At 44.8% G+C, this 17,645-nt stretch overlaps 1 protein-coding gene across 4 annotated transcripts in view; it reads right to left on the bottom strand.

Annotated features, from left to right (window-relative positions):
* Positions 1 to 10,058, bottom strand: part of MRTFB (myocardin related transcription factor B) — a 190,555-nt gene extending 180,497 nt beyond the window's left edge. For 2 of the 4 annotated variants that reach the window (XM_055340103.1, XM_055340107.1), the window contains exons 1-2: positions 9,693 to 9,771; positions 1,139 to 1,203 (exon numbers count right to left, since the gene is read on the bottom strand). The gene's annotated coding sequence lies outside the window, so the exon portion shown is untranslated. Of the gene's footprint in view, positions 1 to 1,138; positions 1,204 to 8,684; positions 8,707 to 9,692; positions 9,772 to 10,008 lie in introns of those variants that run through there. The other 2 variants (XM_055340104.1, XM_055340105.1) reach the window with 2 other exon arrangements.
* Between the last annotated feature and the right edge of the window lie 7,587 nt (positions 10,059 to 17,645).

Genomic DNA, 17,645 nt, shown 5'->3' with positions numbered 1-17,645 from the left:
TACTTGAGAATCACAGGTTATGTTCTCAGGAAGGTAACTCTTCATGTAAGTAAGAATATCAAATGAAAGGGGTCTTTGAAAACATAAAGGCTCATTTCAGTCAAAAACCTTGCTATCTCATAGATACCACTTTTTTTTTCTCCTATTGGATGGGCAAAGATAAAAAAGATTAACAAAACTCTGTGTGGGCAGGGATATGGAAAATAGGACTCTCACTGCCTTTTGGGGGGGTGGTGGTGATAAACTGGTAGTCTTTACAGAGGGCAGTTTAGTCATATGCACCAATGTTTAAAATGTGCATCATCTTTGACTCTGCAGTCATACTTCCAGGAAGATAAATGAACAAGTATACAATGGTGTGAATACAGGATTAACCAATACACCATTACCCACTAGAAACAGTCTAAATGGTCATCAAATGAACAATTAAATAAACTATGGTCCTCCAACAATGAAATATACCACAGTCAGTAAAATGATCATGCCTCTTACAATTCATGTGTAGAGACACATAAGATACACTGTTGCATCACACTACCATATGTAGGGTAAACCAACTTATTTAATGATCTGTATGTGAGTACTTCTATATCCATAGATACATTTCTCAAAGTATATTCACCAAAATATTAACAGCAGTCATTTCTGTGTGACAGGTATCTACTTCTGTCATGATGTTGTTTCATACTGATGGAAGTTTTTTCTATTATAATAAGAAAATATATCTTCATTTAAGGAAAGAAATATTACTATCTCACCAAAGTGCCTTCAAATCCCTTCAGTTTCCTATTTTAAAAACAAACTTTTCACTGAATGTTGTGAGTATATATAGCCACCAAACAGCTTATGGGTCTCCACCTGCAGGATCTCCTTTTCAGTTCTATACTTTAAGACAATGAAGTAATGAGAATTTAAAGATTAGATTCAAAGAAGTAAAGAAGGCCAAATAACCTTGTTGAAACAACCTATGTTCCTGGCATCTACCTTAAAAACCCCAGGTTCTGTGAACATAAAGTACTCCTAGAACAATCTCCCTCTTGCATCTTAAGAAAGCAGGCCGTGGAGAAGAATTTTAATAATGGTAGGGGATGGCAAGAGGTTTCTTCAAAAAAATAATAATAAATCATAAAAAACTTACCTCAGTAAAAATATTTAATTATCTTCCTGTCTTGCATTCTCTTTCTTAGCACCTGTACTGTGAACCTGGAGGGGAGAAAAGCAACAATTACTTTTTTCTGAATACCTACTATATGCCAGGCGGGGGTGGTCAGAGAAAGCCTCCCAGAGAGCATGAAGTCCAAGATAAATTGGAAAAAACAAAACAGAAGTTACTAAAAAGGGACGGCTGGGCAGGAAATTGGGAAGTTGCAAGGGTAACAACTTTTCCTAAATTGTTCAAGAATCCTTAATGACGCATTCAACAAACAGGCCTAGAGCACTGTAACATGTTAAGAGTTGGGCTGTTAGAACAGCTGCGTTGGAATTTCAGCTCTAGCACTTCCTAGCTTGTGTGGTCTTGAATAAGTACCTCCACCTTGGCGTGCCTTAGTTTCCCCATATGTATAATAGCAGTACCCAATTTGTAGGATTGCTGAGGACTGTATGAACTAATCCACATCAGGGACTGTAAAACAGTTTCCCTAGGGAGTTTCTCTGGAACATAACAAACGTTCATTTTTATTTTTATTAATACATGCTCCTACATAGTAAGTCTGTTCGTCTCTCACCATCACCATTATTGTTAGCATGATTGTTATTGAGAAAGGACATAATCCTTGTCCTCAAGGGGCTTACAGTATACTGGATAAGATAGGAGTTATCCAGATATGTAACATAAGGCTAAAGAAAAACCAAAGTCAATTATTCATTCCCTTAATTAACAAATACCTGAGTGTCTAGTCTTTCCCAGATATTTTGCTGGACATTTTTGATGGATGGACAGATACGGTTTCTATCCTGTTTCCAGTCTATCAAGGCCCACACTACTGGGCAGACGAGCTGCACAAGGAGACAGATACTATTCCTCAGTGGGTGTGGGGCAGTACATATCCCAACCAGCAGAATGAGATAGCCAAACATTCTGGGTGGAAGGGACGGCATTATAGGAAACACAGGGCCTTCAGGGAATGCTAAGCAGTCTTGTCAGGATGCATCTGACAGAGCAGTAAGGAGTGAGGCCTGAGAACAGGGAGGCCTCAGTGCCCTACTGAGTTTGTCCCCTGATCTAAAGCATACTGGTTATTCTGCTCAAATGGAATCACAGCCTACTTTTAACTTCAATTCTAGTATCTGTTTTTCTTCATCGTTTCTTTTTCCTCTTTCAAAGGTGACAGGGGTTAAGAGAAGGAAAAAGAAAAAAAAAACAACAGCCTCAACCCACGTTAGCGCTGGTAACACTGGTGGCGGAAGCAGCACTAAGTGATGAGTTTCATGTTGTCCTTTTTTTAATTCCTCCAACATTCTGATATGGACTGAATTGTTCCTTTTACGGGTTAGGGGACTGAGGCTCAGAGAAGTCAAATGGATCTCCTGAAGCCCACAGAGCTAATAAACACAGACACAAGTTGGACTCCCAAAGCTTTCTTTCTCTTAGGCAAAAACGTGTAAGGGATTTTGCAAAATTTAGAGTCTCTTAAAAACTACTCATAACTTCAGGGACTGTCAATTTCTGTACTTATACAGAAAAATAGCCTTCATCTACACAGTCAAAACTACTTAGAGAAGATAAAGGGAAAATCTCACAAAAGCAACAAAAAAGAGAAAATAGGTACAATAAATCTAACAAAAAAATTGGCAAAACCTATATAAGATAATTCTAAAATGCTCCAGAAGGACTCAAGAGTCAAATCAAATCAAACCAATGAAAAAATACAAATGTTCTTGGATAGGAAAATATCAGAAAGACACCAATTCTCTCTGTAAAATGAGTTTATAATTTTAATATCATCTCAATTTTTTAAGTGTTTTTTTCTGGAAACTAGACAAAATGATAAGTTCACATGGAAAAATAAACAAGGAAGAACTGCCAGGAAAATGAAGGGCAATAGGGGAAACGAAAACATTTTATAAAACCAATACCGTGTACTGGTGTATGAGTAGAAAGACCAATGAAATAGAACAGGAAGTCCAGAGATGTGCCCCAGTATACCTGGAAGTTCAGAATACAATGAAGGTGTACTGTATTCTGAAACAAATGGTAAAGGTAACTGGTAGCTACATGGAAAAAGATGAAGTTGAATCTATATATCAGCCCTGAACATCAGAATAAATCCCAAATATATCAAAGATTTAAGTGTAAAAATGAAACCATAAAAGTATTAGAGGAACACATGAACAAATTTCAAATTCTTGGAGCCCTTTCTGTGACTCAAAATCCAGACACCATAAAATATTAACTACCTAAATTTTTTTTATAAATTTATTTATTAATTCATGAGAGACACAGAGAGACAGACAGACAGAGGAAGAAACAGGCTCCATGCAGGGAGCCCGATGTGGGACTCGATCCCAGGACCCCAAGATCAAGGCCTGAGCCAAAGGCAAACGTTCGACCACTGAGACACCCAGGTGCCCCAACTACCTAAAATTTAAAGAAAAATCAGTTAAGCTTTCTATGCCAAAATACATGATGGTAAATTAAAAAAAAAAACTGGGGGAATTGCAGCTCACATCATAAACGGTTAATCTAATTTATACATTCCTAGAAATTGGTTAGAAAAAAACAATCCAAAAGGAAATTACAAAAGGTATGAACAGACATTTCACAGAAAAAGAAATAGAAATCACCTTTAAGCATATAAAAAAGATGCTCAGCCTCATTCATATCAAAATAATACACATTAAAACTACACTGTTATTTTTCACATATCAGAATAATACATATCTGAATGTTGCAAAACACTGTTGGAGAGGCTACAGAGACACAGGTACCCTGATGCATTACCTGCAGGAGTTCGAAATGGTACAACCCTGAAGAAGGGCAGAATTTATCAAAATTATAAATGCAATGCTCAATGACCCACGAATCCTACTTCCAGAAAGATATCCCAGACACACCTCACATTATGTGGAATGAGATATATACAGGTTTATTCACAATGACATTGTGATTGTTAAGAGACTGGAAAACATTGAAATATGCATCAATGAGGGCTAGTTAAGTTAGGGAACAGGCATACAGTGTAATATTCTGAAGCTGTTAACTAGTCCATACACTAATATGGAAAGATCCCAAAGGTGTATTAACTAAGCAAAAGCAAGGGGCAGAATAATTTACATGGTATGCTATATTTTATACATAAAGAAGAAAGTATATATAATTTACTGGTATTGGCTAATGTCTACACAAATGAACATCTAACAAATAAAAGAGGTTATTTATTGGGATACCTGGGTGGCCCAGCGGCTGAGCGTCTGCCTTGGGCTCAGGGCGTGATCTTGGAGTCCCAGGATCAAGTCCCACATCGGGCTCCTAGCAGGGAGTCTGCTTCTCCCTCTGCCTCTCCCTCTCTCTCTGTCTCTCATAAATAACTAAATAAAATCTTTTTTAAAGAGAGGTTATTTATTGGGGAGAGGGGACAGGTTAGACCACAAGAGCTGGAAATTAGACTCCTCAAAATAAGTTGTTTTAATTTTTGAATCACTTGAATATTTTACCTATACAAAAGTAATTTTAAAGTGTTAAAAGTGTAACTCACAGAAAGAACTACTCATAAGCCAGAGTCAAAATCCAATGAGCATTAAAAGAGAATTTTCTCTGAAATTAGATATTGACAAGCAATTTATTATTTTTTAAAAAATATGTTTATTTGAGAGAGAGAGAGAGCATGCACATGCACATGACTGGGGGGAGGCGCAGAGGGAGAGGGAGAAAAGAATCCCAAGTAGACTCCCCACTGAGTGAGGAGCCCATTACAGGGCTCAATCCCACGACCCTGAGATCATGATCTGAGCCAAAATCAAGACTTGGTTGCTTAACCAACTGGGCCACTCAGGTACGCAACAAGCACTTTTAGCATGGCCACCACTAAAAATGATAAAAGACAATGTAATCTTTTTCTTGAACCAATCTGAAGCCTATGATTATAATAATCTATAAAAAGAGCTATTAAAAGGGGTGAGGATTACAGAGAGGCAAGAAAGGGCAATGAGAGGATGTTTCAATCTAATGATTCTCATTGTATGGCCCCTAGGCCAATATCATCAGTATCACCTAAGAACCTGGTGAAAATGCAAATTCTCAGGTTCCAGCCCAGACTTCTGAACCAGAAACTCTGGAAATAATGGAGGTAGTAATCCCTGCAATGCACAGTCAAGTCTGAGCTTCCCACACATTCATATGCATCACCTGGAGCAGGATTTTGTGAAAATGAAGATCCTAGCTTAGGAGGTGTGGGGTGGGCCCCAGAGTATGCATTTCAAACAAGCTTCAGGATGCTTCTGATGTGCTGCTGGTTTTAGGGAACCACACTTTGAGAAGAAAAACCGTGGTGCACCTGGCAGAAGAAGGTATGCAAACTGTCTTCATGTGGCTGTTTCCTATGGAAACTGTCCTCAATATCAGACGGAAAAAGTCCTTACACAGGTTTTCTGGCTAAGAGATCCCATGTAATCTCCCATATAAAAGCTGTACTTAGGGTGCCTGGGTGGCTCAGTCAGTTCAGCCACCAACTTTGATTTTGGCTCAGGTCATGATCTCAAGGTGCTGGGATCGAACCTCACATTGGGCTCCATGTTCAGCATGGAGTCAGCTTGAGAGTCTCTATCTCCCTCCTTCCCTCTCCACTCCAAGTGTGAACATGGACGTGCTCTCTCTCAAATAAAATCTTAAAAAAAAAAAAAAGCTGTACCTAACATGTAGTGAATATATTTTCAAAAATATTTCTTTTTTTGTTAAAGATTTCAAGTAACCTCCACACCCAATGTGGGGCCTAAACTCATGACCCCAAGATCAAGAGTCACACGCTCTTACCAACTGAGCCAGGCAGATGCCCCTCAAAAACCTGTCTTTTAAGAGAACAGTAACAACTACAAACTGTTGAATCCAATTTAAGTATGTCTCATTTGAGAAAATTTTCAATTATGAGTGGAGTTACAAGCATTTCAAAATGAAAACACACACACACAAAGCCTATATTCTTACATCGGTCAGGTTATACTCTGATGAACTTTACCTCAATTCCACTGGCCACACCACCTGCTCTCCATGAAAAAGCGCCAAGCACTTTCTTTCTAAACATCTTCTAAAAGATTGTTCTTTTTATAAACAATAAACTGATGTTTCATCTGCTTTACGTGGGGGGGGGGTACTTTTTTATAGGAATCTTCTAAGTAAAGAATTCTAGCCTAGGTGAAAGTATCTAAAAATGTTGTGTGTCTTTATTTTGTAAGTCACACTTGGGATAAATTTTTTTTGTGTTAAATATTAATCAATGCACTGATATTTCTATATATTCCCACTTCACTGAATATAAGACACCATCAATTCTCATACACACTATTATTTTATGTACTGTTATGAAAAGTTGTCAATTAAAACATGACATGCCAATTTTAAGATAGCATTCCATTTTAGATATGTATCTTAAAAAGTAATGAAATAACTTGATTATAAAGCTCAAAGCTATGTACATAGTAAGTTATTCCTTTTCCTCCATAAAGGCATGGATTTTTCCATTTACCAATATGTCCACACCCAAAAACTGGAAGTTTTAGCATCTCTGCAATTCATATTATTTGTTTAATTTTTGCACAGATATACATACGTATATATATTTTAAAGTAGTGATTAAAAAAAGTAGTAAAGAAAAAAAAAGAGTGACCTCTTTTTACCCTGCAATATGATACTGCTTGCTCAAAGTAATAAAAGTTAATTACTCTCAATCTGGATAATTCTCCAATCCAAAAGTATTCAATTTATCTATCTCCTGTCAATTTAACATGTTATAGTTCTATTTTGACAAGAGTCTTTGTTTCCATAGCACCTTTCAAAAGTAAGGAGCAATGAATAATAAACATCTCACAGCATCTCATCCATTCAACAAAAAAAAGTAAGTTTGCTTTGCAGATTTAACAAGAGTTGAAGGAACGTGCAACATTAATCTATAGCTATATATTTGTCTGACTTGAACTTTTTGACTCAGCATTTTCCTCCTGGCACCAAGATAAAGAGTTTCAAAGAAAAAGACAATTTCTAACAAACCACATTAGGAGTACCGAGGGCCAATGTGATTACAGGATATTTTAATTTTCACCTTTGTACACACCTACATTTTCTGAATTCTCTAATATGGATACTAGCAAGAAAAAAAAGGTTACTTAATAAGTGGTTACACTAATTTGTATTTTACTTTAACTGAGACCTTTTTAAGTTATTCTACACATTATCACTATCACTTCCCAAGTCCATTCTAACCTCATACTCCTCACTAAGTGTTTAGTTCAGCATTTCTAACAAGAACCTCAATGAAGCAAATTTTTCAGACAAAGGGGCATAGGGACTAACCTCATCTCCCATCTGAGATTCTAGAATCATCAAAGAGAGTGTCAGGAGCCAAGAGCTTTTCTGGTATGTCAGTTACTTCAGAAAGAAAAGGGGGAAAATTTTTTTTCCCCAACAAAAATTGTTAAGTTCTATACCCTTTTCCGTTATAACTGGGTAGACAACGGATCGCTGTTTAGAGTAGACCTCAGAGGGGCCAGTACTGTCCCCTAAGATATATGCTTAGATATAAAAGTAACTATGGGAAACACTGGCATTTAGTGTTTGGGGGCCAGGATGCTGAACTTCATACAACCTATGGAATAGACCACATAGTGAGGATCCATCCTCATCCTGAGAATCTTTTCAATGTCCAGCCAGATTAATCACTATAAACTGGCATTCCTTTAGAACATAAAACTGAAAAGTCTGTATAAGGGATCATGGGGAAAACTCCAGTAATTTAGGAGAAGGTAGCTAATGCGAGACACGTTGGGATAGAATATGTCTGAAATTAGTCGCCGTTTCCTCACATCACACATGGTCAACTCAACATCGTAATACTGAGCATGCCTTGAACTAAGGGGACATCCACAATGATCCCAAAAATCTCCATCTTTTACCCGTTATCAATGATAAGTGGTAGGAATCCAGCACTGTGCCTCAAAGTAGCAGCACTTCAAAGTGTGCAACACAAAAGGTGCCATACAACGTAGACAGAAAATACGGCCCCGTGGAGGCATTATACTGACATTATTATTTATGGGTTGACCGAGTCTGTAATTTATCTTGGCCTGTTGTCCTTATTTCACTCTAAGCTGCTTCTCTCTTTCTTATCATAAATGGGTTACCCTAACACTCAGGTGTCAACCCCCTCCTCCTTCCTTCCCCCTCAATGCCAGGGTATGTATGTGTATGTGTGTGTGTGTGTGTGTGTGTGTGTATCCCTGCTCTTTCCTTTTCTTGTTTGAAATCACTGACAGCTTTACTACTCTTCCATCTACACACGTCTTCGTTAGGAAGCAGGTGCAAGCTAGGAAGCAAGTTAGGAAGCAAGTTAGGAAGCAGGTGCAAGCGCCCGGTGCACGCTCTCTTCTGGCACACGTACGCCTGTGGCCGCGCCTGTCGGCAGATTGTTCCTTTATCTCTCCCTTCCATTTAAACTGGAGCATCACACTGATTTTTCAATTACGCGCGTACATACGTTGCACTGTGGAGGAGTTTCATATTTCAGGGCGGTAAAGTGGGCTTTACAAGAAGTCTGCAGCCAAGGGGAGGGGCCTTGGTTCTGACAACGTTGAGAACCGCTGCTTCCAGAGAGTTGGAATCGTGTGCCTAACGAAAAACCAAACTTAAAAAAAAAAAAAAAAAGTTTCCTTTGCTTAAGGAGAGAGCCCTGGGGCTCCAACATCCCACTTGCATTCGGCCTGACAACCCCCTCCCCCCCACCGTGTACACCCTCTGCTGCTCTGCTGCTCCAAGTCGGCTTCTGGTCTCACGCAGGGCCAAACAAGAGTTTTTGACCATGTGGAGGTCAGCAGCGACCCTTCTTGGAATATAACAAACAAACAAAAAAAGGCAAATGCCTTCCCCCCAGGAACTCCTGGGGCACGCTGCACCCAATCCCAGGGGGGCTCGTGCACACCTCCTGCAGCCCAGCTGGGGCTCCAGGAATGGAAGTCACCCGAGCCCGGAGCCCGGAGCCCGGAGCCCTGCGAGTGGGGGCGGGGAGGAGGCTGGAGGCAGGAGGCTGGAGGCTGGGACCGGGCGTGGGCGCCGGGGTCGCAGTGCCCGCGCTCCAAGCGCCAAGCCCCCGCCCCGCGCTTCCCCGCAGCGGGGCTCCGTGCAGCCCGGGAGCCGCGCAAGTTACGCGCCCGGCGGACCGCGGAGGCTCCGTAGGTCGCGTTGCCCCGGCCAGCGGCGCCGCGTCCGGGCGCCAACCCCGCCCCCGGAGGGAAGCGAGCGCGGGCACCCGGGGTCGCACCCGCTGCCCAGGGGACTGACCCGGGCGACCCCGCGGCCCCGGCCCGGCCGCCCCGCCCCGCCCGCCCGCCGCCTGCGCGGGTCCCGGGACGGCTTGCACCGAGCGGCTCCGCGGCGGCCTCCCCGGACGCGGGCCGCCCGCCGAGCCCGCCGAGCCCGCTCCCCCGCCCGGCCCTCGGCCCCCGCCGCTCTCAGCCCCCAACGCCCGCCGCCGCCGGCCGCAGCTCACCTCCCGGGCCGCCGCCGCCGCCGCCGCCTCCGCTGCCGCCGCCGCCACCGCCGCCGCGCGCGATCTCGCGAGACTTCGCTCCCCTCCGCGCTTCCCCCGCGCTCCCCCCGCCCTCCCCGCGCCGCCGCGCCGCCAGCGCAGACCCCGGCCTGGAACCCGCGCACGGCGCGCCGACCCCGGAGCGCCCCCCCCCCCCGCCGCGGGCTCAGGCCGAGCCCCGCCCGCGACCCCGCGTCCCGGTTCCTGCAGCCATTCCGCCCACGTCCGTGGCCGCGAAGGGTTAAAAGCCAGGTGCGCGGCGGCCGACTCCCCTCACCTGGCCGGCCGGGCGCGCGTGCGCATGCGCCTGCCCCGGGCCCCGGGCCCCGGACCCCGGACCCCGGACCCGCGAGCCCTTGCAGCGAGCGGCTCGGAGCGCACCGACCGCGGCAACCCCAGCAGCCCGGCTTGGGGTGCTTCCTGGGCGCGGAGGACTGCTGCGGCTCCCCGAGGGTCCTCACCGCAGCCCCACGAGGTGGCTGTGCCCATCCTCCTCGCTCCAGAGGGCAGAAAACGGAGGCTTGGCTACGCTCAGTAGCTCCAGGTCACACTGCTGGGCATGGGCATCCGGGGTTGTCAGACGCCCAAGCCAAAACCCTTTTTTTTTTTTTTGCCTCCATGACAACCCCAGGCTCTGGCCTTGGCCCTCCTTGGGCTGAGCGTGCTGAGTCTTTCCTTTCCTCCCAAGATTCCCCCAGGTGAGAGGAGGCAGGCGCTCCCTAGGAGGCCAGCTGCTACCATCCCTTACGGTTTTTTACCGAGCTGCTGTCCAGAAAATGCAGATTCTCCCGTATTGCATGAGCTCTCTAAGGAAGGCCTCCCTGTGCCAGACTCCGTAGAGAGTCCTGCAAACTATGCGACTGTATTTTTATATTCCGTTGTCTCTTCTCTGGACTGGTGGCATTTTGATTGTAGGGAGCACAGTAGAATAGGACACAGGACGTAGTACTAGAATACACATGATGTTAGGGGATGCAGAGAAAGGTGTGTCTTCTTTCCAGGAGTAAACTCTTAACATTAGATGATAGTTTCTTTTAAAAATTCGATTTACTTAACAGAGAGGGAGAGTGCAGGAGGAGGCGCAGAGGTGAGAGCGAAGCCTCAAGCAGGCTCCCCATTGGGCATGAAGTGCTACCTGGGGCTCAATCCCAGAACCCTAAGGTCATGACCTAAGCAGAATCAAGAGTTGGGCACTTAACCATGGGAGCCACCCAGGTGCCCCTATCTAATTGTTTCTAAAGCAAAGGGGCTAGCATTTATTGAGGGCCTTTCACGGTTGCTACCAATATTCTTCCAAGTGAATTCTTCATGGGAAATATTCTTCATAGGACAATGGAGACTGGGGAAGATGGAAAAATTGGCCTGAGCTCCCATCATGAGACAGGATATGAACCTGAGCCTGAGTCCAGAGCCCAGTACTGCCTGGCACCAAAGTCCCAGGAGTGAGCCTGAGCTAGTTCATCTGGGCCAACCAGCTGCTATAAAATCAAGAGCCTTAGGGGATGGCTCAGCGGTTTAGCGCCTGCCTTCAGCCCAGGGCATGATCCTGGAGTCCTGGGATCAAGTACCGCGTCGGGCTGCCTGCATGGAACCTGCTTCTCCCTCTGCCTGTGTCTCTGCCTCTCTCACTCTCTCTCTCTGTCTCTCATGAATAAATAAATAAATAAAATATTTTTTAAAAAATCAAGAGCCTTGGAGGTTTTAACTACTCCTCCACCTGCCAGTCACGTCAACATCAGCAAACATGGGCCTGTCCACTCTCTAGAAACAGGGCCATTCTCTATAGACCAGAGGTTATGGGTGTCCCTCCATGTGCCAAAACTACCCAAACCACCTGAAGGAGAAAGTCAGAGAGGAAGGGGAAACCATATCTGGTAGGCAGCTACCAGGTGCCAAGCACCACTCCAGGTACTCTCCATTTATTAATTCACTTAGTCCTCCCGAAAATCCCTTGTGGGAGGCATGGTTGTCCCCCGTTTCAGATAAAGAAGTCAAGGGGCTAAGAGAGGAGTGAAATTGCCCGAGGGCACACAGTCGGTAAGTGGGAGGGCTGGGGTTGCACTCCAGATTGGTCTGTCCCCAGAACAACAGACTTTGGCTTCCATCACTAAAAAGGTTCTTCACTGGTCCAAATGCCTGTGTCTTCATGAAACTGAAAACCAGGAAATCCCCTGAGATCAGGGCTCCTGTGTAAGATACCATATGTTCTCCTATGGGTGGACTGTGCTTCAGTATTCTCATCTAAAATAAGGATAGAAAGAGGATGCTGGGAGGATTAGCCAAATTCATATACATGAAGCATGTAGAAAAGTGCCTTGCACTGATTAAGCTCTCAGTAAATTACAGCCATTATTACCACGGGGGCGATGCCAGTGATGTTTTACTCTTTCCTATCTCCCAATACACATTCCCAATCAAGTTGGAGAATATAACCTTATCTGCTCAGGCATGGAAATAAAATTAGTTGCTAGCAAACAATAAATTCTCTTTAATAGGCAAAATGATCCCCACAACCCCTCCCCCCAGCCCTTGATTGGGGAGAGAGACCAGACACTCCTGAAGCTCTGCTGCAGTCTCTCATCCCTGTTTCCTGGGAGGCTGGGAGCCAGAGTTATAAAAGGCTCCCCTTATAGAGGAAAAGCTACCCAAATATTTTTAAGTTGTTGGCAAAAGCAAGAAGAAAAAAAAATTTAATCTGAAACTTCTTAAAATTTCGGTGAGGTTGGAGATTAATAAAACCACAGTGACATCACGACTGGGTGAAAGGTTTTTTACAGGAAATGAAGCTGCCACACACTCAGGCCATTGTACCCCAAACAAAGTAAGATTTCTACCCTGACACAAGACATGCGATGCATTCCCATGAATGGCAATGTCTTGCTATGGAAGTAAGTCTCATTGGTGAAGGGGTGAACACAGCAGCATCCATAAAGGGCATTACCATTTGGACAGCACAAAAGCAAACAAAAGGTCCTAGGGTGATTCTAATATGCACACCTCTGAGGTATCACTTCCAAAAAGCACTATTAATGCCTTTTGATCTAGGAGAAATTTTATAATTCAATTTGTCTAGTGCTCTCTCATTCAGTAAAAACATATTAAGTGCTTAAGTGCCAGTTACTACATCAGTAGCAGTCTGCCAGACAGGCACAGTCCGTGCCCACATCACATGGATGGCCTAGAGGAAGACCAATAATTCAACCAAGGGGTATTGAAATACTATATGATAAATAGAATGAAGAAGAAGAGCAAGTAATCAAAAGGGGGGGAAAGGCAGGATGGATGGAAGGGTAGGAAAGAACTTGCTTGAACCAAGTTTTAAAGAATGCAGCAAAGTGAACTAGGCAAGGAAGCAAGGGGAGATCATTCCAGAGATAGGGAGAGAGAGTATGGATCAGCAAGGAGTGGGTAAGTTTTGGTGGCTGGGAAGGCAGGGTGTACTGGGGCTTTTAAGAGGCATCCCACACCTGTACATACCATGAGCATGTGGGGACAGTGGAGAGTAGGAAACTCAACTGGAGGTGGAAGAGTATGGTGAGCCATGACATTGGTCCCCACATACACATCCTGCCCCGTTGGCAATCCAAGCTCATCATGGAACCCTACCACCTCTGCCCCACCAGCGCTTGGTCATGGATGGGCAGGTTGTAGTGACACAGCTGTCATATCGCTAGCCAATCTGTATTTGAGGAAGTAGCACATTAGAAGTCCTGGCACCACAGTGTAGAAGGCAGGATGCACATCTGCCTCCCTTGCAACCAGAACAAGGGATATGACATAGGCTCTGCCGGCCAGATGCATCACACGAGACTGAATCCGGTCATGAGCCTCAGTTCTGTTAGAGTGACTGGTGGCCAGAGCAGCCAGTTTGGGGGATGGCAGGGGTAGAAACTCCCCATGGAGAAACTGCACCAGTGCTGACGGCAGTAGTGGTTGCAGTGACAGCAAGCTCAGGCAGGGTGGTGGTTAGCTCTTGGGGCCAGGCCTGCAGTGTGGTTTGGGGCATATTTCCTAGAAGCTTAGTCTCGATCTCTTTTCTCCAGCCTCACGATGATTCTGTGGGATACCTAACATCCTTTATTACATTCCCCTCTCTGCTTAAACCAGCTAGCATTCCCCGCAAGATCACTGACCCCTCACAGGCCAAAGCCAAGTGGGGCCTAAGAGACTCAGAGATAGACTCACTAGGGCAGTGGCGAGGGGAACTTTCTCTGCTGTAAGAGAGAGAACCAGGAAGCCAGCTCGCTCTCCCTGCCTTCTGTGGAAACTTCGTTGCCACTAATGACTTTTCCCACAGCTGTGAGATACGATAGGGTTTAACTGGCAGAGAAACAGAGAAACCAAAGGTCTTGGGTCGTTGGCTACATCACCAAGCTGCTGTGCTGACCCCAGACCTATAAGGCCCTGGATGTCCCCCTTCCCTGAGCTAAAGCATGTGGTTAAATCAACTTGAGTTGGCTTCTCTGGTCCTTGCAGCCAAACATTCATGCTGGTGCAAGGAGGAGAGAAGCAGCTTATGGAGAATGGAGGTACCTCTTTCCTGGCTATGTCAGGAGCTGCCCAAAATCCTGACCAACTTTTTACATCTATCCCTCTCACCCCTGCACAATATCAATCCCACTCAGGTAAGAATGACCTGATTCCAAACAGTTTATTCCAGAAAACATATCCTTCCTTTGCCCTTACCATCCTTTGGTTCTCCCTCTCTGATGGGCGCAAAGTGGTTCTGTTACTTGCCCAGCTCCCACCTCTGGTAAGTGACAGAGCTCAAGTTCTGGAGGCAATCCAGATCCCAGGCTTTTAACCACTATGTTTAATGCCGTGCATCATCCACCCTTGTTACCAAAAAAAAAAAAAAAAAGGCTTTTAGCCAGGAAAAAATTAAAAACGAACTCAAATCCCATTCCATATTTGCTATCTCGCCTTGAGTAAGCTCCTGAAGTCTCACTGAAAATGAGTTTGACATGAAAATGGAGTTAATGATACCAGCTTCCTAGAGCCTGACAGTCATCTGTGCCATTCACCTGGGACTTCTGGCTTCTAACCTTCTGGGCATGTGCAAAGTGGAACTTCCTGGTCCACTTGGGTAGGGTCATGTGACTAGATCCAGCCAAGGAGTGTGAGTGGAAGGAGTAGATGTCACTTCTGGACTGCAGGTCTGTTGAGCAGAGCCCCCAGCCAACCCATCTTGGACATACAATGCGAGCAAAACCCAAACCTTTACTGTTTTAAGCCACTGCGTGTTGGGAGTCGATGGTTGTCATAGCATGTTCTAGTCTATCCTGATTGATACATACAGTGTGGTCATGTGCTCATCTGTTTACTCAAGAAACACTTCTCTGCTATGGCTCCAACCCCAGCTGGATAAGCAAGAAGGCTCACGCAGCAGTCCTGAAGATTCTGGCTCAATAGGTCTGGGGTGGGGCCCTGCCCTCTGCATATTCATGGGGCTTCCCAGTGATTCTGATGGACTGGCAAGCCTGAGACCCTTGCATTGCTAGTGGTTCACCATGTGATGGTTGAGTGGGACAGGGTTCCTACCACTGAGGACCCCACAGACTGCTATTTCACATCTCTGGGCTTGGGACTCATGCTCTTCTCTCTGCCTGGTATGCCTTCCCTCCATGCCTGCCACCCTGCCTCCAAACACCAGCTAAAACTTCAGATGAGCATTTTGATGACCCCATCCTAGGTGCTGTGATTATTCCCCAAAGTGTGGTCCTACAAATAGCTTGAATGCACCTCCTCCGTAAGATTGCAGCCTTGTAGAGGATGGGGTCTTGGCGGCTTCCTTTCTCTGAGCCATCTGACCAGCGCTGTGGAAATGGGGAGAGACTCCTGCACCAGCATCAGCCACGGTCACCTGAATACACAGGTCAGCAAAACCAAAGCCCTAGGACTTATGAGACAGACCCTCCCAAGAAGACTGCCAGCAAAGTGTTTCTCAGAAAGCCACTTTGGGATTCTAATCCAGCCTCTGCCACTTTGTAGCTCTGGGACCACAAGCACCATATTTAATCTCTTCTGAGTCTCAGTTACTTAAATGTCAAATGGGACCAATGACGGTACCTGCCTCACACAACTGTGAGAACTCAATGAAATAAAGAACTGAATTAAATTCCAGCCACATTTATCATGTTCCCCTTTACTGTCGTTGTCTCATTATTACCTACTGCCACTACTGAGCATGCCCCATAGCTCTCATTATTAATGTTACTTACCACACGCTCCCTCCCTTCCTGCCAAGCCTAAGTGACTTCTTAAGCATTCCATCCAGGAATGGAGAGTATTCTTGGAATTCTCGAAATGAGTTCTTCATTGTCTCATTGATGGTTCAGTGCCCACAGTGGTTTAGCACCCCTAGTACCCCCCGGGAAGCTACCCAGCTGGCTCCTCAGGAAGTGTGTGCTGCCAGTACCAGGCTACCTGGATACAGCTAAGAAAATAGGGCTCTCCTGAGGCTCCCTTTCTCCTGGACTTGACTTCCTCCTGCTCTGGAGTACTCTGGATTCATTTGTGGTCAGCCCAAGCACTGTGAAGGTGGCCCCCACCCCTGGCTATGGGAGTGGCTGGATCCCAGTCAAATAGGCCTGTGGACTTCTGCAATCATTGATAGCACACACAAAAATAATACCTGGAACGGGCTTAATTCTTTCTTCCCAGGGGGAACTAAAAGAATTAGGCTTTCGTGTTTCAATAATAAACATTCCTTATGCCATCAGAGTGAGCAACTCCTGCCTTCCTTCCTTATCTTTCATAAGTCTGGATCACGGTGGGCAAAATTTGGGTTTTCAAGAAAACATTCCTGAGGTTTTGTGCTGAAAGACTCCAAGTGGGTATGAAAGAATGGAAAAACAAAATTCCCCCACACCTCTACAAGGACAGGGAGGGGAGGGAACAAAGACCAAACCTCTGACAACAAAATAAAGGAAAAACGTAAATGAGGTTTTTCTGATGGAAAAGTTTCTGAAGTCCCAGCCTTGAAAATTCTCTGCTAGGATCCACTTTCAGATGCAAGTTCAGAAGGTCTGTAAGGAAGGAACTAAAGATGGGGAGTCAGAGGAAAAGAGACCAGCATGCATTATGGAGCAGGAGGGGCAGAAAACAATGAGATAAGAAGGCAGCCACAAGAGGCAAGTGCTTCTAGAAGCACAGACAGTGGTCAGGGTAAGAAGACCACTAGGTGAGAGTTTTCTCCAGAGAGCTAGAGCAGAAAACAGAAGAACTAAGATTTTTTTTCTCCCCCAAGATTTTGTTGATAGACAGCTGCTCAAATAAATTTGTATTCCCATTTCAACGAACTCATATGACTGGAACAATAAGCTTACATTCCAGAGCCTGGGCCGACCTCATGCACTCTACTGCCATTAATATACTAAGTATGTAATTAGTGCTGCTTGCACTAAGAAGGACCACAAATCTGCTAGGTTCTTTTCTGTTTAGCTTCTGACAGCAGCATCCAGCATTTAATATTGTATTCTCACGTCAGCTCTTCCCAGGGGAGAAAGGAAGTGGGGACGGACGAGAGGGGAACCTGTTTTATAATTTATCAAGATATAGGGATCAGTCCTTCAATCAAAAAAAAAAAACCAATTTGCAAATAAAGAATATTACAAAAAAAGGAGGGAGGCTGGAATGATCCTATGATACTGAGTTAAAATCAGTAATCTGGTAGTGAACTAAGGTTTTTTAATAAATAGAAAGCTATATATATAAAGATATAAATATAGATGTGTGTGTTTCCATGGATTGATATACATATTTCCAAGCTCTGAACACTGAGGGGTCCTAGAAGCAAAGATTACTCAGTAACAATGAGCACCCTTACCACTCATAGGTTGGTATCTAAACACCATACTCCAATAAAAGGATCCAGAACTCCTGGGAGAAGTGGTTTCTTCCAGAGCTGAAGTA

This window comes from Nyctereutes procyonoides, unplaced genomic scaffold (genome assembly GCF_905146905.1).
Source record: "Nyctereutes procyonoides isolate TBG_1078 unplaced genomic scaffold, NYPRO_anot_genome, whole genome shotgun sequence".
Taxonomy (NCBI): Eukaryota; Metazoa; Chordata; class Mammalia; order Carnivora; family Canidae; genus Nyctereutes; species Nyctereutes procyonoides.
This window is presented reverse-complemented; position numbering and strand designations above follow the sequence as displayed.